This window comes from Schistocerca nitens, chromosome 2 (genome assembly GCF_023898315.1).
Source record: "Schistocerca nitens isolate TAMUIC-IGC-003100 chromosome 2, iqSchNite1.1, whole genome shotgun sequence".
Taxonomy (NCBI): Eukaryota; Metazoa; Arthropoda; class Insecta; order Orthoptera; family Acrididae; genus Schistocerca; species Schistocerca nitens.
This window is the reverse complement of record NC_064615.1, coordinates 19,807,343-19,829,045: the sequence shown is the minus strand read 5'-3', so window position 1 is coordinate 19,829,045 and position 21,703 is coordinate 19,807,343.

Here is a 21,703-nt window from a genome sequence, read left to right as displayed (position 1 = left end):
TATCCTGAGGGAAGTGTCTGTAGAATTCCAAAATGTTTTTCTTGTTCTGAAAGTTGTCTCTGTATTCTCTGTCACACTGCAGGTCAATAATTTCTTGCTGCAGCTCGGGACGAATCTTTTAAATATTCGCTGAATATGGAGAGAATAGATCAAAATCACTGTCTAGTGCTGTCAGATCTCGAAAGCGCTGATCAACTAAACTATGTGAATAACGTCTTTGTGAACATCTTGCATGGATGATAATTTAGGAAAATGAGCTAGCTTTCCTGTTTCCAGCTGACTCACCCAAAGTGTCAATTTCATTTTAAAAGCTCGTATTCGATCTATGAAATGAGTAATTAGCAGATTTTTACCTTGTAGTAAAATGTTCAAAGCATTCAGATGGCTAGTTAAATCTGCTAAGAACGCGAGATCACATTCAAACGTGCGCGCGCATTTCCCCTCCCTCCCCTCCCTCACTACTCTGCGACCTTGCACCTGCTCGCGATCACGTGCCTGAGCAGACGCGAGTACTCGCGCTCAAAACCGGCCACTTGTTAAGCCCTGGTTTAGTGTCTTGTGGCCGACTAGGTCATTAGGGACGGTGCACAAAGTCCAACTGGGGAAGGATATCGAACATTCCCTTCCCAAGGAATCAGTCCCGTATTTTCATTAACGTATTTCAGGAAGTTACGGAAAACTCACATCTGGATGGTCAGACAGGGATTCGAACTGCCGTGTTCTACAATGTGAGTCTTACTGTTACTTGAACTTTGTCAGTTTTATGGTGCAATAACTGGCATCATAGTTATACTTTAAAATAGCGTTCTATGACAATTACAAGGCGTATTTCATGACATTCCGTCCAATTATCACTATTTTCTATCATTCTATCGCTTGAGAGCTTCTGATAGTTGCTAGTGTGCCACAGGCAACATGTACATCTCTGACAGCTGTGTTTCTGCGGATCTATTGCTTCTTCAACGATCTGAGGCCTCCGTTAGCCAACAACCCATGTTATTGTCAAGCATATAGCCCCGCAGCACAATATAAACTGCCTCGTTCAAGACACAGCCCAATCGATACTTAGTCTGACCCAAAATTTTTGTATCAGCCTATATCTTAGTATGCCCATTCCAAATAGTTATTAAGTTTACTTGGGTGCCCCATCGTAGGGTAAATTTGATGACTCTCATATTGACATGCACATTATGGCCAACGTACGATCTACACCGTTAAGCGTGAATTCCGTAGATTCCTGAAATCCATAATCTACATTGTCTTTTCTTCTGTGAAGCAGAAAGCGTGCCTTGTTGAATTACTTTTTCCTAAAAGATCTTAATACGAGTGTCATCCGCGACCTACAACCAGTCGCCAAAACGTCATGGAGATAAAGGCATATGTTCTCATTGTGCCCTCCTGCATCTTCCAGTAGTCTCAGTTACTTCAACTGATAACGTTTAACCTCTTCTCACGCATTGCTCGATCAATATATAATAGCCATGACAGAGGTGGACGTCCCGTTTTCGTTATTCTCCGGGCTCACATTAAAAGGCTCTTGGGTTACACATCATTTCTCATTCTTTTGAAATGTCCAAACCACTGAAGACCTGTATTCTCCAGTCTGCTCTTTAAGGACTGTATCACCCTCATTTTTCCATATTTCTCATGTTTTGATCTTTTCTTCACGGTTGACCACATTACTGCTACTTTGATTTTGTCGGTTTTTTGTTCGTAAGTGGGCACATTTATGCATCGTAAGTAATAATTTTCTCGATAATACTACAGCATACTTGCCCTTCGGTCTGTTGACTATTGACCCAAATCAATCCATGTACGAACTTCGTAGATCGTTTACCCATCGCTACTTTGGACTATATTTATGTCACCGACACTGGAGATTATAGAAATTACGTATTTAAAATTTTCACATTTTTAAAATATTTTCATCTTCGAAAATTAAATTCTTTCATGGTTTACCAATACAGGGTGTTACAATAAGGTACGGCCAAAATTTCAGGAAACATTACTCACACACAAAGAAAGAAAATATGTTATGTGGACATGTGTCCGGAAACGCTTACTTTCCATGTTAGACCTCATTTTATTACTTCTCTTCAAATCACATTAATCATGGAATGGAAACACACACCAACAGAACGTACCAGCGTGACTTCAAAAACTTTGTTACAGGAAATGTTCAAAATGTCCTCCGTGACCGAGGATACATACATCCACCCTGCGTCGCATGGAATCCCTGATGCGCTGATGCAGCCCTGGAGAATGGCGTACTGTATCACAGCCGTCCACAATACGAGCACGAAGAGTCTCTACATTTGGTACCGGGGTTGCGTAGACAAGAGCTTTCAAATGCCCCCATAACTGAAAGTCAAGAGGGTTAGGTCAGGAGAGCGTGGAGGCCACGGAATTGGTCCGCCTCTACCAATCCATCGGTCACCGAATCTGTTGTTGAGAAGCGTACGAACACTTCGACTGAAATGTGCAGAAGCTCCATCATGCATGAACCAAATGTTGTGTCGTACTTGTAAATGCACATGTTCTACCAACACAGATAGAGTATCCCGTATGAAATCATGATAACGTGCTCCATTGAGCGTAGGTGGAAGAACATGGGGCCCAATCAAGACATCGCCAACAATGCCTGCCCAAACGTTCACAGAAAATCTGTGTTGATGACGTGATTGCACAATTGTGTGCTGATTCTGGTCAGCCCACACATGTTGATTGTGAAATTTTACAATTTGATCACGTTGGAATGAAGCCTCATCCGTAAAGAGAACATTTGCACTGGAATGAGGATTGACACATTGTTGGATGAAGCATTCGCAGAAGTGTACCCGTGGAGGCCAATCAGCTGCTGATAGTGCCTGCACACACTGCACATGGTACGGAAACAAATGGTTCTCCCGTAGCACTCTCCATACAGTGACGTGGTCAACGTTACCTTGTACAGCAGGAACTTCTCTGACGCTGACATTAGGGTTATCGTCAACTGCACGAAGAATTGCCTCGTCCATTGCAGGTGTCCTCGTCGTTCTAGGTCTTCCCCAGTCGCGAGTCATAGGCTGGAATGTTCCGTGCTCCCTAAGACGCCGATCAATTGCTTCGAACGTCTTCCTGTCGGGAAACCTTCGTTCTGGAAATCTGTCTCGATACAAACGTACCGCGCCACGGCTATTGCCCCGTGCTAATCCATACATCAAATGGGCATCTGCCAACTCCGCATTTGTAAACATTGCACTGACTGCAAAACCACGTTTGTGATGAACACTAACCTTTTGATGCTACGTACTGATGTGCTTGATGCTAGTACTGTAGAGCAATGAGTCGCATGTCAACACAAGCACCGAAGTCAACATTACCTTCCTTCAATTGGGCCAACTGGCGGTGAATCGAGGAAGTACAGTACATCCTGACGAAACTAAAATGAGCTCTAACATGGAAATTAAGCGTTTCCGGACATATGTCCACATAACATCTTTTCTTTATTTGTGTGTGAGGAATGTTTCCTGAAAGTTTGGCCGTACCTTTTTGTAACACCCTGTATACATACACTCTGTCTCTTCGAAATTAATTTTTGGATCCCATTTTCTGTATTCATTCTGCAGTTTATCTAAATTATGTTCCATGTCTTGTCTGTAGCTTGCGAAAGTTATTTGGTCGTCTGCAAAAATTACTGACTGCAATGTGTCCTGTCCAACTAACATAATCGTTGCTGATCATTTTTTGTAACATACCTCCAGCACTTGGTCAATGTAAATACGTTAAAGAGTAATAGGTATAGACTGCAACTCCGCTGAAGACCTCTGGTGATTTCAGAGCTTTACGTTATTTTACTTCCTATATTTACTTTTTCTTCTGTCTCTCGGTACAATCTGAAAACTATATGAATCCATTCATTAATAACTGTTAGTCTCTTCATGGCACCTGAAATCTCAGATCTTGGGAAGCTGTCACATAGCCCGCATCTCGTGGTCGTGCGGTGGCGTTGTCGCTTCCCACGCCCGGGTTCCCGGGTTCGATTCCCGGCGGGGTCAGGGATTTTCTCTGCCTCGTGATGGCTGGGTGTTGTGTGATGTCCTTGGGTTAGTTAGGTTTAAGTAGTTCTAAGTTCTAGGGGACTGATGACCTAAGATGTTAAGTCCCATAGTGCTCAGAGCCATTTGAACCATTTGAACCATTTGAAGCTGTCGCATGTTTTTCTCCAAAGCCAAAAAGTCATGTGCGTTTGTTGTTCTCACTGTGATTTCTCTTACATACTCACAAACAATTAACCTCAAACAGTTAATGTAAAAGACTAGCTTAAACATGTGACTGTAGTAACACATAACCATTGAAGGCGCACTGCTTGAATCTGTGGTTCCACGTCCTTTAATAATATATAATATGTTAATAATATTATGCTGTTAGCTAAGAAAAGGAATCTTACTCGTTAGACTTTTTCAGTATATGCCCAAAACGTATTCAGTAATATTAATAACTGTAAAACGAAGCATATACAGCGTTTTGTTAATATTTGATGGTTTGTGGAATCTACCTCAAAATTGTGAGACCTTAACTTTTCCCGGTGAATCGAATGATCGAACAACTTACGGGTTTGCTGCCGGGTGACGTCGTCGTAAGTTGTTCGCACCTCAGAAGTCTTTGAAAGTACTTCTGATCGTCATCACGTCACATTGCTATCATGATCATCAACAACATCGTCATCGGACATCCGACATCCATTGCTGGACGCACTATGGCATCCCAACACACTCATGCACCTTACTATGCTTGTTTTCTAATGTCAGCTACGCCTCTTCCACTTGGCCTTCGTCTCGGTTTTTTCTTCTCTCACTGCTATAACTGAAACTTGTGAAACATGCTGATTTTAAGCTTTGCCGTCCATACATGTTGCAAGCTCGAGTCTTTAAAATCCCATTCACTTTGCCAAAAGCAGGCCAGTTTTAATATTTACTCCAACGTCAATCACTGAACCACCATCATTTCAAGGCGCTTAGCTTCTCGAAGAGGGCTCCTCCGAATTTTGTATGTTTGAACTCCTAAAGCTTTTTTAGTAACACAAAAGTTATCAACAATCTAAATCATTATTCTTCTAGTCTACAATTTGCAGCGCTCTGCCGCTAGAAGGATGCGAATTGCAGCGCTTAACATAGCGAAATGTAATGTAAGTATGTTGGTGCGTGGGAAACAGCGTGCTGCAATCGCGTTTCGATTTCGAAGAATTTTTACTGACAAGGAGCACCCTCCTCTTCAGCGTGTCAATGCCAGACCACACATGAGCGCTGAGACATCTGCTGCTACCCGACACCGTGGGTTCACTGTCATCGATCATCCTCCATATAGTCCCGACTTCGCCCATCCGAACGTCCTCCTCTTCAAAAACGCAACGAACACCTTCGAGGACTTCACTTTGACAGCGATGAAGCGTTGAAAGCAGAAGTGAGGTTGTAGCTCCGTCAACTAACAAGGGGAGGCCGCCAATTGTGAAATTCAGATTCGATTCATACTGCGCATAATAAAAGCTCATGGCCAGAGGTGTAATGTGGCAAAGCACCAAGATGCACTTCTCAGCCGTTGTCGAGAAAATCGACAGTTAAAAGAAACCGTTGCGGTGAAATTTCTTCTACGATTAATAATTTTCTACAGCAGCGGTAAGCGCTCGGGTTCGTAATCCAAAGGTCGCCGGATCGAATCTCGCGCATGCAACTTTTTTTTTAGTATTTGTTTTTTGTAATTCAAATGTATACACACACACACACACACACACACACACACACATATATATATATATATATATATATATATATATATATATATATATATAATTCCCGGCAATCAGTTGCAACAATTATGCTACGCATATAATAAGTTGTTGAAAGTCGTTTGTCGTGGAAAAACTGGCGACTTCGAACATCAGTATGTTTTCCGCAAACAAAGTTGTATTTCACAAATGTTATTAATTGTCTTCATAATGTTTACCACATATAGTTAACGGAAGACGTAGAAACGATATTCCGAAACGAATACGTATAGTGTAAGTCAGACGTTCGAATTGGAATAGAGACCTCACGAACACAAATTTGCTGTGGCAGATATGAAATATAAACTCCGTTACTCGCTCGTTACACTTGAAGGACAGATGTCGAATGGGCCGAAACGAGCCGCCGCATAACAGCGTAGTTGCCTGCTAACTTCGAAAGAAGGTAGATGCGGTCCCTAGAGCAACTTATAACATCGTCGGAAAATCAGTGCGTACGTGAGAGCTTTGGTACACCCTGTTAAACAAACTGAAAAATGGAGGCGGTACAATGGAGAGCGATCCGGGCCCTTCGCATGAAAGTGATGTGATCGAAGAAGATTCTATACACAGTGAAGTGGCGAAACAACAAATGAAAGATGCTTTGGTGTATTTTGAAAGCCTCCTTCATACAGTAATTGCATCGCAGCAGAACCGTCATCATCAATCAACGAAGAAGCCATGGTAATTGGGGAAGAAATGTTCCAGAATACGCTGCAATTGCTCGCCGAAAAAACTCTTGTTCATGATGAGGAACTGATAGACATTAATGAAATCGACGATAATAATGCCTACGAAGACGTTGAAACGAGTCCCATTGCCAACGAATCATCAATCATCAGACTATACGAGCCGGACGAGAAGAAAAAAAAAAAGGGTACGACTATATTTCTCTGGATTACAAAATTAGAGCTGTCAATCTGGCCAAAGAACATCCAGGCTGGAGTCTCAAAACTCTACAAAAAGAGGGGTGCTCTCGTTGGACAAATATGGACTATTTATCCAGGTGGGAAGAGCAAATCAAACGTGGCGGTAGCAAATTTGATAAATATTGTACCATCGATTCATGGGTGTATGATCGCTTCGTAGAAGCTCGACAAAACTTCCATCAAGTTACTACCAGAAACCTGCAGCAGTGGGCTTTGGGCGCTGCAAGTCAGTTCTCAGATTTCAACTTAAAAGCTTCAGAAACATGGGTCACCGAATTGAAAAAGAAGCATGGGATTCGGCAACGGAAAATCACAAAATTTGTTTCCCGGAAAGAGACGGCTACCCAAGACGAAATTTTGGCCGCAGCGGACACATTTCGGATCCAGACGCGAACGTTGATAACTAACTTCGACAAAGATTTCATAATTAATACTGATCAAACATGTACGTAAAGAGCTGTTCACAAATGTCATATGACATGATGATAGAATATGATAATCTGATATATGATAGACAACACAGATTTCGTATATCTCTTATGTAAACGATATTTTTATATTTTGTTTGTCAGGGTGCCAGTACCAGTCTACGTTCAACAGAACTCTCGCTGAAAAAGTGTCAAAGGCTGTCCTGGTAACCCGACACGACATGAACAAGGTGACGCATTCGTATACGGCACAATATTCAATCACGATGTCTGGACGAGTCTTGCCTCTTGTTTTCGTCTGCCTCCAAGAGTACACAGGTACGTTTGGACCCAGAGTACAGAAGACAGTCGACGAGTACGCCAAGAAGTATACCAACGTTGTTATTACATCCTCCAAATCCGGTAAACTAACAACGGGTTTGTTCATGGACTCCTTGCGTAATGCTTTGCAAACCATACGTACAAAAGAAAGAATTTCTCCTTCTGATCGACTCTTGGAGTGGGCAAACGAACCCGGCATTATACGATGAAATGTTCCAGGACGATAAGAAGTTACCAACGTGCACTATAAAAGCCATTCCTCCAAAGTGCACTCCTCTCGTCCAACCATGTGACGTGTATTTTTACCGGAAGGTAAAAGATTTGATCAAAATTGTGCTTTTTTAATCGAGCGAAACCGTGACATCAACTTCAGAGACGATTGTATAAAAATCCAATCCATCGTCCACCACCAGTTGTCTTCTCCGATTTTTGCCCATATGATACGATACGCGTGGTATGCATCAAACCTGACGAACGATAGAACAATTTTTCAGAATGTCAATCAGGTGTGTTTCCCAACAGATAATTTAAAAGACAATTGTTCTTGTAAAAACGCATCGTTTATCAGATGTGCTCGATGTCGTGCTGCTTTCTGCTTTCCATGTTCCTATGATAACTATCACTCTGGTTGGTTCGATACTCCAGCTACTTCTGGTCACTAATTGTCAATTATGTGCGAGTGTATACCGAACTTATCAGTAAGTTGTATCCACTTGAATATTATTTGTGATATTGTGTTTTATTTCAAGTATTATTTTTCCACGACAAAGGACTTTCAACAACTTATTATATGCACACCATATATATATATATATATATATATATATATATATATATATATATATATATATATGTGTGTGTGTGTGTGTGTGTGTACATTTGAATTACAAAAAACAAATAATAAAAAAAAGTTGCAAGGCGCGAGATTCGATCCGGCGACCTTCGGATTACGAACCGGAGCGCTTACCGCTGCGCCACGACACTGTCGAAACTTACTCATCGTAGAGAGTATTTCAACGAAGGGTTTCTTTTCACTGTCGATTTTCTCGACAACGGCTGAGAAGTGCATCTTGGTGCTTTGCCACATTACACCTCTGGCCATGAGCTTTTATTATGCGCAGTATGAATCGAATCTGAATTTCACAATTGGCGGCCTCCCCTTGTAAGTCAAATATTGTACAGTGACGGTGTCAACAAATTGGTCTCTCGTTGTGGGAAACGAGTTCATCGTCAGGTACTACGTTGAGAAACAAACATACAGACTTGAAAATAAAATGTAGAATGCTGATAATATTTATTTTATTTAAAAACCTGTAAGAGTTTCCACATGAAAAGTTCGGATGCATTTCTTACCAACACGCCGTTGTACACCCCCAATGCCCTTGTACGCCTCATTTGTCATTGAGTGCGGAATGATTGCTAACAGTGTCTTTGATAGTTCCTGTACAAACTTTTCAAATATGTTTCAAGTATTTTCTGTTTATGGTCAGTTGTAGTGCCGTTTCTGATACACCAGGTACATAATATGTAGATGGTTTTCCGAAACTCCTTCACCAACGAAGACGAAGTAAATATTACTGAATTCGAATCAAGAACAACTGCCAAGATGAGAAACAAAGAATTAGATACCCTCGGTGTAGCGAAGCAGCTTGAATGACTTAATAAAAGCAAGGTCTCCGATCCAGATTGTATACCAGTCAGGTTCCTTTCAGAGTATGCCGATACAATAACTCCCTATTTTGCCAGAATATACAACCACTCACTCACAGAAAGATCCGGACCTAAAGACTGGAAAATTGCTCAAGTCACACCAATACCCAGAAAGGGAAGTAGAAGTAATCCGCTGAATTACAGACCCATATCACTAACGTCGATTTGCAGCAGGGTTTTGGATCATATACTGCATTCGGACATTATGAAGTATCTCGAAGAAAACGATTCATTGACACATAGACAGCACATACTCATGAAGTAATGAATGCTATCGACAAGGGATGAGAAATTGACTCCATATTTTTATATTTCCAGAAGACTTTTCGACACCGTTCCTCACAAGCGTCTTCTAAACAAAATGCATGCCTATGGAATATCGCCTCAGTTGTGCGACTACAGTCGTGATTTCCTGTCAGAAAGGTCGCAGTTCGTAGGAGTAAACAGAAAGTCATCGAGTAAAACAGAAGTAATATCCGTTATAGGCCCTCTATTGTTCCTCATCTGTATTAACGACATAGGAGACAATCTCAGTGGCCCTGTTACATGTTTGCAGATGATTCTCTCTTTTACCGTCCTCTAAAGTCATCAGATGACCAAAACGACTTGCAAAACGGTTTAGATAAGATATCTGTATGGTGCGAAAAGTGGCAGCTGATCCTGACAGGAAACGGTGAAGTTACTCACATGAGCACTAAAATAAATCCGCTTTATTTCGATTACGCGATAAGTCACACGAATCTGAAGGCTGCAAATTCAACTAAATACTTAGGGGTTACAGTTACAAATAATCTAAATTGGAACGATCACATACATAACGTTGTAAATAGAGCAAACCAAAGACTGGGATTCATTGGCAGAACACTTAGAAGGTGCAACAGGTCTACCAAAGACACTGCTTACACCACGCTTGTCGGCCCTTGCTGTACGGTATGGGATACGCATCAGGTGGGACTGACGGATGACATCGAAAAAGTTCTAAGAAGGGCTGCACGGTTTGTATTATCGCGAAATAGGGGACATAGTGTCACAGACATGGAGTGGCAATCATTAAAACAAAGGCGTTTTTCGTTGCGTCGGGATCTTCTCAGAAATTTTCAATCACCAGCTTTCTCCTTCGATGGCGAAAACATTCTGTTGCCACCCACGTACATAGAAATGATGGCCACGACAAAATAATAGAAATTAGGGCTCGCACGGAAAAATTTAAGTGCTCGTTTTTCCCGACCGCCGTTCGAGCGTGGAACGGTAGGGAGACAGCTTGAAGGTGATTCAATGATGCCTCTGCCAGCCCCTCTATTGTCAATACCAGAGTAATCATTCAGATGTACATGACGTTCATGCTGCGTTATTGTACTTTTGAATTCCCAGATAACTGATCGCTTATGCGCACTATACCTCTTTCTATGCTACACTAGTAACTCAGCTTCTGCTGGTTCAGCTGCATCTCCAGCCTGCGGTGCGGCTGGACCCAGAGGCAACTAGCTATACGTCTCCATTTATTCGGCGCGCTCCTTCATCGTCCACGAGACGGAGACGGCTCCCCCCAGCTGCTGCTGGCCCACATATAAATCGTCCCTTGCCCCGAGCAGTCCTTCACGGCGGGACCACCTCCACTCAGACGTCGGCCACGCCGGCTGTTCCTGCTATCATCAATTCTACTGTGTTTCCCCTGTTGGATCCGTCTCCCGGCGAAAACTACCGGCAATCTATCACCCATTACAGAGCCACGTCAGACGACTGTGTGCACACTGTGTGATCGAAACTGCGAAACTGGGACATGGAAAACCGTAAAGATGCTCTTTAGATATTTCTGGTCTATGTGATGAGTGACGTGTTGCCCATACACTTTATCCTAAGCATTCTGTCTCTAGCCTCCTCCATCTTAAGGTTATTTGTGAAATATCTCTCTACAGCAGTCAGTAACGTTTCTGTTATCCTCCCGCACTCAGATAGTGGCGAAACAAGCGCTGTATCGTGTGTGAGATACAGAGCCGAGCGAGTGTGCCGGGACTTACCCCAGTTCACTGCCAGTAGCGCCACGTCACCACAACGCATCTGTGCGTAGCACGCAGGTATTGCACCACAATTCAAGAATGGAAGTAAAAGTTTAAGTTGCTTTTCCAAACATTGTCATCATGTGGGTTAGTATATTAATGTTTAAACTGTCAAATCTCAGATTGATCAGATGAATATTTTCCCTAAATACATCGTTGTAAGTAAAAACAATAAGTGGTGCTACATAATAAAGCTAGGAAGCCAAAAAGTGGCCGAAATGTGCAGATGTATGTAAAAATTAACAGGTACAGCAATATTTTGGTCAGAATCCACGTTTTTCAGAAAAATTAAAGGCGCTAAATATTAGACTTAGAAGTATGAAAATTTGTATGAAGCTTCAGTCTAGTATAAAAACATTAATTACGTAACCCAATTGAGCTACCTCTAATAGTTTCCGAGTAATTTACTGTAAACTAAATTTGGAACAGAAACATCCTTATTTTTAGTAGATTAAGTATCTGTTAGATTAATACTAGAGAGTTCTGGTTACAGCACATGAAGAAACCTATTAAATAATAGAGCTATAACAAGTTTGAAGGCCTGGATGTAAATAATAATAAATATAAGGTCTATTAAAGTTGTAGTTCAAAGGTCATGTTCTATTGTCAGTTCTCTTCTAAAAATTCTAGACGGTAAAGTTTAAATGCAGGCGAGCTAAAACTTTTTCTGTGATTTTAATCAACTTAACTACATTCATACAAAAATTACGAAGATTCTAAATTGATTCATGATAGTCTCATAAAATGTTATGTGTGCGAGAAAGCGGCCGTTTAGGGGCAGTCCGCTGCGCCAGTATGTAAATACAGCCCGAGAGGCAAGACTAGTCTTCACTTCGCACCCAGTCACCGTGCGGTCCACGTCAGTCAAACGCCAGAGTACGCACTGCCTCGGAGGACGTCACAGACAGACTCCAGCTAAACTAATGTTTTCGGTCCAGATAAGAAGTGAAAAAGCGAGGTACAAATAGGAAGTGAAATCGCGAGGACTGTACACCGTCCTGGATCGCTTAGATTTCGCAGAAGCAACTGTTAGTGTGCCGCCAGTAAGGTTTACAAATGGCAAGTGGAGACAATTATTTTCCACTTTTGTGGCGAGCAATTATTTTGATTATCAGAAGTCAGGGCGAAAGACAATTTAATAGGAACTTACCGCAGAGGTCGCCTCTGAACTGCTCATAGTGCTGCTTAGGATAGAGGGATTTATCATTAGTATTAACATAATGAAGGTTACAATGTTGTGCGTGTGAAACTTTGTCAGATATATCAAGTAGAACTCAAAATCTTCATTTATAATCATAGTCAGGATCCCGCTGACCAAATAGGGTATAGAAACATTTCTTTCGGTGGGCTGGACAAGAATGTGGACTTGCAGACTGGGAACTATGGTCAGTATGTTCTCCATCGCTTTCTGGCTGACCACAAAAACAGTTTCCAGGCTCTCGTAAAATACGGCGAACAACAATATTCCAGTTTCGTACTACACTCCTGGAAATTGCAATAAGAACACCGTGAATTCATTGTCCCAGGAAGGGGAAACTTTATTGACACATTCCTGGGATCAGATACATCACATGATCACACTGACAGAACCACACGCACATAGACACAGGCAACAGAGCATGCACAATGTCGGCACTAGTACAGTGTATATCCACCTTTCGCAGCAATGCAGGCTGCTATTCTCCCATGGAGACGATCGTAGAGATGCTGGATGTAGTCCTGTGGAACGGCTTGCCATGCCATTTCCACCTGGCGCCTCAGTTGGACCAGCGTTCGTGCTGGACGTGCAGACCGCGTGAGACGACGCTTCATCCAGTCCCAAACATGCTCAATGGGGGACAGATCCGGAGATCTTGCTGGCCAGGGTAGTTGACTTACACCTTCTAGAGCACGTTGGGTGGCACGGGATACATGCGGACGTGCATTGTCCTGTTGGAACAGCAAGTTCCCTTGCCGGTCTAGGAATGGTAGAACGATGGGTTCGATGACGGTTTGGATGTACCGTGCACTATTCAGTGTCCCCTCGACGATCACCAGTGGTGTACGGCCAGTGTAGGAGATCGCTCCCCACACCATGATGCCGGGAGTTGGCCCTGTGTGCCTCGGTCGTATGCAGTCCTGATTGTGGCGCTCACCTGCACGGCGCCAAACACGCATACGACCATCATTGGCACCAAGGCAGAAGCGACTCTCATCGCTGAAGACGACACGTCTCCATTCGTCCCTCCATTCACGCCTGTCCGGACACCACTGGAGGCGGGCTGCACGATGTTGGGGCGTGAGCGGAAGACGGCCTAACGGTGTGCGGGACCGTAGCCCAGCTTCATGGAGACGGTTGCGAATGGTCCTCGCCGATACCCCAGGAGCAACAGTGTCCCTAATTTGCTGGGAAGTGGCGGTGCGGTCCCCTACGGCACTGCGTAGGATCCTACGGTCTTGGCGTGCATCCGTGCGTCGCTGCGGTCCGGTCCCAGGTCGACGGGCACGTGCACCTTCCGCCGACCACTGGCGACAACATCGATGTACTGTGGAGACCTCACGCCCCACGTGTTGAGCAATTCGGCGGTACGTCCACCCGGCCTCCCGCATGCCCACTATACGCCCTCGCTCAAAGTCCGTCAACTGCACATACGGTTCACGTCCACGCTGTCGCGGCATGCTACCAGTGTTAAAGACTGCGATGGAGCTCCGTATGCCACGGCAAACTGGCTGACACTGACGGCGGCGGTGCACAAATGCTGCGCAGCTAGCGCCATTCGACGGCCAACACCGCGGTTCCTAGTGTGTCCGCTGTGCCGTGCGTGTGATCATTGCTTGTACAGCCCTCTCGCAGTGTCCGGAGCAAGTATGGTGGGTCTGACACACCGGTGTCAATGTGTTCTTTTTTCCATTTCCAGGAGTGTATTTATGATTTATGACTGATTACTTATTATTATTATTATTATTAACACGCCGCCCCACAAGATTAATTTACTATGTGAATCGAAGAGTTGTGTTGGTACGCAGCCTAAGATTACATAGGCCAACTCTAAGAAAAGAGTGTACGGTACTTTTGAATATAACCCACTGTTACAGTAACTGGTAATTCACATGGTTGCGTCGCACTTAGTTAGTACCTACACTATGTTAGTACTACTTAGTATCTGCACTCTATTAGTACCTGCCAGTACTGCGTCCTTGGCATACAGCCGCAATGCTGCAACCTGTGTAACTCACCTGAACTGAGCTCTTACGTAGTTATGCGCACGCTTCATTCAACATGTGAATTCTGTCTAATGAATCTTGCAACATATCCACACCTGGGGATTTTGAACACAATTACCGGTAAAGGTAGTTGAGCAGACGGGTGATACCCCAAAAGCACAAATAATGCAGGTGGTGTTGCATGAAATCGCTGGAAGAACCGGTCTCAAAGTCTCATATGAAAGGACGCAATAGTTGGAACAGTGACACCAAATGGAGAAATACCTGGAGGTAAAATATGGAAAGATCAGAAGGGCCGATAAATTCAAATACTTATGAGAGTGAATCCAGCCCAGTTGACTAGATCAAGAGACAGCGAAAGCAAGAGCTAGAAAATTAGACTTTGCTTACAGACTAACACAGAACAGGTATAACAAACGAGGGATATCCTACATGGTCAAAATCAGACACTATAATCTGTACTTCAGATTGTCTAATTCTAAATAAAAAGGGACAATTGGAAGAACGCGAAAGGAAATAAAGGAAGATTATCATGAAATTCTAGGACTTCACAAGACTGGTGATGGAACTTTGAAGCTTACGAAATACGAGAAGTTCTGTATGTAAGCTGAAAAATTTTATGGACAGCTAGAAAGAATGGACGAACAGTGAATGAGCAAGCAGATCATTAATTGCATCATACCCATTACAGTCCACCTGTAAGTGGGTAAAAGAGGTCAGAAGAGATACACAAGAAACTGGTATTATACTAGAGATGATTCAGATCAGAGAAAAAACTTAGGAAATACGAGGAGTTCTGTAAGTAAGTTGAAAAATTTTATGGACAGCTAGAAAGAATGGGCGAACAGCGAATGAGCAAATGGTTGAAATGGCTCTGAGCACTATGCGACTTAACTTCTGAGGTCATCAGTCGCCTAGAACTTAGAACTAACTAAACCTAACTAACCTAAGGACATCACACACATCCACGCCCGAGGCAGGATTCGAACCAGCGACCGTAGCGGTCGCTCGGTTCCAGACTGTAGCGCCTAGAACCGCACGGTCACATAGGCCGGCCCGAATGAGCAAGCAGATCATTAATTGCATCATATCATTACAGTCCACCTCTAAGTGGGTATAAGAGGCCAAAAGAGATACACAAGAAACTGGTATTATACTGGAGATGATTCAGATCAGAGAAAAATTCAGAAGCAAAGTCATAAAATCATCTGAAAATAAACCACTAACGAGGAGGTCCACACATTTCATTTCCGAAGGGGGAGGGAAAGAAAAGGTGTGAAAGAATGAAGAGGTTTTGGGAAGAGAGGAAAAGAAAGTCCAAACAGCCGTACGTTCTATGCAGTTCATAGTTCTTAAAATTCGGAAGAAAGGGGGAAACTAATTCTGGTAAAATCGAACTACACTGTAGAGTTGCAGTGTTCACAGAGTTTGCACAAGATGCGAGTGAGCCGTTAACAGCAGCACGAAGGCCAGGCACGAAACTTCACTCACGAAAGTGTTCATGTTTTTTAAATGTCACAAAACAGTTAATATTTTTAGGAAAGATATCATTAATGCTCTTAGCCACACGCTACTTGTCACACATTCCCAGGATTGTTATCAAGAATGTGGAAATCAGAAGCTTGTGTGCCCACTTTTTATATCATGACAGTCAGATCTGCGACAGATCTGATGGTGAAACACAATGCTGGTGAAGACACAAGTGTTTTGGAACGCAGTTGTTATGGACACATGTTGAAATGAGCAGCAGACGATCCCTGCTTGTTCTCATGCTGATGCAACGATGTCTTCAATTACATCGGCAATGGGCTTGGGATAATCGATATTGGACCAGTGATCAATGAAACAGTCGCCTGGTTGGTTAAATCAAATCTCTTACACTAGGGCTATATGTCAGAATACGCCGTCATAAAGGTCACAGGCTGCTCATAAAATGCGCCGCGCTAGGAAACAAACTGATGAGGGCAGTATTATGATATGGGGAACGTTCATCTGGCCTTCCATGGGAACAGTGGAAGGAATCGAGGCCACCATAACAACTGGGGACTACGTCAACGTTATTGCGGACTGTTTGCAGGATAGCTATCCGTGTCAGAATGCCAGAATCGTTCTACAGTGCTTTGAGGAGCATGATTAGGAACTGATCTTCATATGTTGTCCACCAAATTCGTCCCATCTAGATCCAAGGAACACATGTGAGACGCTGTGGGGAGCCACCGGCCCATAATTTACGGGTATTACATTGCATGTGCATAGATATCTGATGTTACGTACCTTTGAAAATCTGCCAAGGGTAAGTTATAACCACCCTCTACACTTCCGGTTAATAAGGACTTAAATGAATTGTATACCTAAAGTTCCCTCTTGTGAGGGAGTCATCTGCTCTGAACAATAAATGAAATCTGTGAAATGTAGGTGCCTCTATAACCGAACCTCTAATGATCAGTAATTGAAGCAACGACTACAAGAAAGGAAACTTCGGCTAAAATAAATGAATATAAGATTAGCTTGGAAGGACTTGCAGTGGTTAGTTTAATTTGGAAAATGTTATAAATTTAATTAATGAATCAATGAAAATTAACGACCGCCAGCTCACTATACGAGCAAAATTAGTCTCCATTATTGCTGCCTGTTAACAATGAGAAACGTACCTGAGAATACTTGCTTTTGTTGTAAGGCGAAAACAGCACATAATTGGTAAATATTGCCCTGGCATAATTTAACTCGCCAGGTTAGCCAAGAGCGCTAATGCCTTACTTCCTGGACTTGGACAGGCGCGCCGGTTCCAGATCGAATCCGCCCAGCGGATTAACGACGAGGGCCGGTGTGCCAGCCAGCCTGGATGTGGTATTTAGGCGGTTTTCCACATCACACTAAGTGAATACTAGGCTGGGCCCACGTTCCGCCTCAGTTACACGACTCGCAGACATCTGAACACGTTCACGCTTTTCCATGGATTACACATGACGCAGACAGCTGGGGTACACTTTGTCCATGTTAACATTCACATTGGAAAATCCGTATCTAACCATGCTGACCCTGCGCAACTGCGGGATAAGGTGTAAACAAAAGAAGAAGAAGGCCTGGCGTTATTTCAGACTGTTATGTCACAGTGAACAAATACCTTTCAGGTAAGTAATAACTCATGGAAATCAATTAGTAATAATCAAAGAACATCAAAATTTCTTCATTAGTAAACACTTGCGTAACAGCAAAAATTTTGAGACGTCATTTACTGTAATTATTAATGCCTTTAATATTTATTCATTACTGAATGCTGTCATTTAGCTTGAAAATTACCGTAGTGATATACATTCATTCAATGACTATTTTCCTGTGAGTTACAGTTATGTAATTTGCAAAGTCAAAGTTTCGTCTGTAAACGAATGGCAAAGTTCGTGACATGACTTTACTGCCTTATTGGTTTCACACAACATCAACTTTCAATTACGATTCGTTAACAATTACAGCTAATCATTTTGTGCAGTTACTACTGTTATTTGCTCAAGACGTTAACAAATATTTCTGGCTGATTGCAGTTGCGTAAAACTGAAAAATTATTTATCCGTGAAAAATATACAAAAAATATTTTGTGTAAAGTACTGTATTTCAAATTACTGTTTTCCAAAGTTGAGCACTTCTGTTAATTGTAGTCTTGCGAAATGTTGAACTTTTAATTACTGTTACTTCTCTCAGTCAACGCTGCAAAGAGTGTCGAGCATCCCGACTCTCTCGAATCACTAATAAATTCTACTTAGGTATTTTTTCTTAGATAGAACTGGTCAGCACTTCAGTATAACTCGGTATTATGTAAGCACAAAGTGAACTACAAAGCTGGTTAGCCGTTTACAAATCTGACCAAGTAATTAATTGGATTCTACTTCAGCTTTAGATGTCGTCGATGCAATGTAAGATATTGTTCGTTGAAAATATGGGGAAGAGGCTCTTCTTCTTGTAGAAACGTAACAAATGAAACTGGAACTACAGTAATTTTCACGTTGATTTGCATCCTCTTGCGGTAATTACACTGTGCCCATTTAATACCATATACTTTCCCCGTCCACACCAAATTAATCGTTGAGCCATTAAATACTTTAGCACCACTGCGTTACGCCCATTCCTTAACAAAAGAGCCATTGCGCGACTCTATTCGACTGTCTCAACATCTCCCATGTTCTGCTCTGCGTTATTCTGAAGTGCTGCAGCGCATGCACACCGATCAATAATGCAACTGCCAGTTCATTATACTCTCTGATAATGTTGTATCGCGCAGACTAAGTGAGAGTGTCTACTTACACAAGCTTACAACCAACATTTATTGACTGTACCACGATAAAACTTTCATTTCATAATTCAAAAATCAGTACACTTAATTACAAACATTGAAAAATACATCGAAAAGTAAAACTGCATTCAAAAATTTTCGTAGCCCACAGGGTCGTCGTGTTGCAAAGTCAGATCCATGTCACCTAGAACTGGTGCTATATTGCTTTCTGAAGGTGCAACGACACGCTATTAAACTGATCGTCTCATGTTTTGGGTCACCAGTGTACTTCATTGACAACTGTCAACGTTATAGACCCAATAGCTGCAGTGCTGTGTGTAGATGTCGCTACAGTACAGGGTGATTCAGAAAGAATACCACAACTTTAGGAATTTAAAACTCTGCAACGACAAAAGGCAGAGCTAAGCACTATCTGTCGGCGAATTAAGGGAGCTATAAAGTTTCATTTAGTTGTACATTTGTTCGCTTGAGGCGCTGTTGACTAGGCTCAAATGGAAACAGATGAATCTTTCGTTTCAAAGATTGTGTTTAGTGATGAAGCAACTTTCCACACTAACGGGAAAGTCAACCGTCACAATGTCTGTATATGGGGCACTGAGAATCCGCGGGAAACAACTCAGTATGAACGTGACTCGCCTAAGGTGAACGTTTTCTGCGCCATTTCAGCCAATAAGGTTTTTGGTCCCTTTTTCTTCGAAGGTGCTACTGTAACTGGACTACAGTATCTGGAGATGTTAGAGAATTGGCTGTTCCCTCAGCTCGAACAAGAAGCACAACAATTCATATTTCAGCAGGATGGAGCGCCACCACATTGGCACTTATCTGTCCGTAACTACCTGAACGTCAACTATCCGAGGCGATGGATCGGCCGCCAGGCAGCCCGTGACAGAGCACTTCATCACTGGCCTCCAAGAAGCCCTGATCTTACCCCCTGCGATTTTTTCTTATGGGGGTATGTTAAGGATATGGTGTTTCGGCCACCTCTCCCAGCCACCATTGATGATTTGAAACGAGAAATAACAGCAGCTATCCAAACTGTTACGCCTGATATGCTACAGAGAGTGTGGAACGAGTTGGAGTATCGGGTTGATATTGCTCGAGTGTCTGGAGGGGGCCATATTGAACATCTCTGAACTTGTTTTCGAGTGAAAAAAAAACCTTTTTAAATACTCTTTGTAATGATGTATAACAGAAGGTTATATTATGTTTCTTTCATTAAATACACATTTTTAAAGTTGTGGTATTCTTTTTGAATCACCCTGTAGATGTCGCTACAGTAGATTGCCAATGTCAAGTTATGCAGTCAGACTTTTTTTTATTCGCAATTCGTGGTTAAGAAATTCTGGGTCCATCGGGGCATCTACTTTGACTCTTCAGATGGTGTCTGTTGGAGTAAATAGTGCAGCGAGGAGATTAATTTACAGAGAGGCAGACTGAAAAATTAGTATAAAATAAGTAATAAAAATAAAAAATTAGTAATAAATACTTCTATTAGAAACGAATATGTCAACAAGACACATTCACTAAACATTAAACAATTCGTTACATCTGTGTGGCACTCTTACTTATATACTGAAGATCATTTCGAAAGACAGAGCACATGCTGTTTTCCAGGAGTGAGGTAACCGCCCTGATATCCAAATCTTGTTAGAAAAGGACAAGGGGGATATCTTAGATTCGCCGTGTGTAGTGCTGTAACATGCTATAATGGACCATCACATGAAGAAGTGACGTGCCACGAGCTGCAGAAGTCACTGAATCCAGCTCCCACGTTGTACTGATTATACTAAACCTCTCAGTGGCTATACTGTAGAAGTGGAAAACTGGATCCTGAAAGGTGGTGATGGTAACACAATAGACCGCTGTGTGGTAAATGAGTTGCAGGTTGCTCTGGAGACTTCCATTTCGTATTGTTTGATGTACTGCGTACAGTAGTATATCATTACATGTTATATTTAGGTAGTAACTACCCAAATTTATATATTTTGTAAAACATAATCTTCCTTTATCAGTAACAGAAAAGAAAGATTAAATGTTAAAAGACAAAAGTATAAAAAAATTTATCAGAAAACTAGTTCCATATCTATCTTTTTTTTATACGCAGGATGTTGAGCGTTAAGTACAGGTATTGTAATCATAATACGTACCTACTTCATTGTGTTGGATTTTTTTTTTCGTTGTGTCTGACAATCTTCCCACAAACACTTCAAATAATTTACTGCCTAATGCTTTCCTCACGGTCATAACTCGACCACTATGAGATCTACGCCTGTCGTATACCCCGTTTTGTGTCCACGTATCCACGCTTCAACACATGACCTCCCGCCCAGGAGAAAATAAGGATTACTGGCTTGCCAAATGTACGAGGTCTGTTCAGTAAGCAATGCAACACATTTCTCTTTATCGACCAATTTCAGTTGCAAAAAATATGCAGAATTTGTTGTGGGACATCTGGAAATATTTTCCCTGGAGCCATTATAGATTCAAGAAGTTCCAACAGGTGGCGGTGCTGTACGTGGCTTTGAAAATGGTTTCTGCAATGAAGGTACGGTCCAAGCAGAGAGCAGTCACTGAGTTTCTTTTGGCCGAAAACTAGATTATCGCAGATATTCATAGACGCCTGTGGAACGTCTGCAGAGACCAGGCAATGAACAAAAGCACGGTGAATTGTTGGGAGAGGCGTCTGTCATTATCGCAACAAGATCGCACACACCTGTCCAATCTCCTCCGTGGCGGCCGGCCACACACAGTTGTGACTCCTGCATTGTTGTAACGTGCGGGCAACCTCATTCGGGATGATCGACGGATGCAATAAAACAACTCTCTGCCTAGCTGGACGTCTCTTGTTGATAGTGTTGACAGACTCATCTACTAGGCAGGATACTCAAAGTTGTGTGTCCACAGAATAGGGTGTTATAAACAAAAGATTGGAAAACAATATGATGTATTGGAATCTTGAATAAAACAAA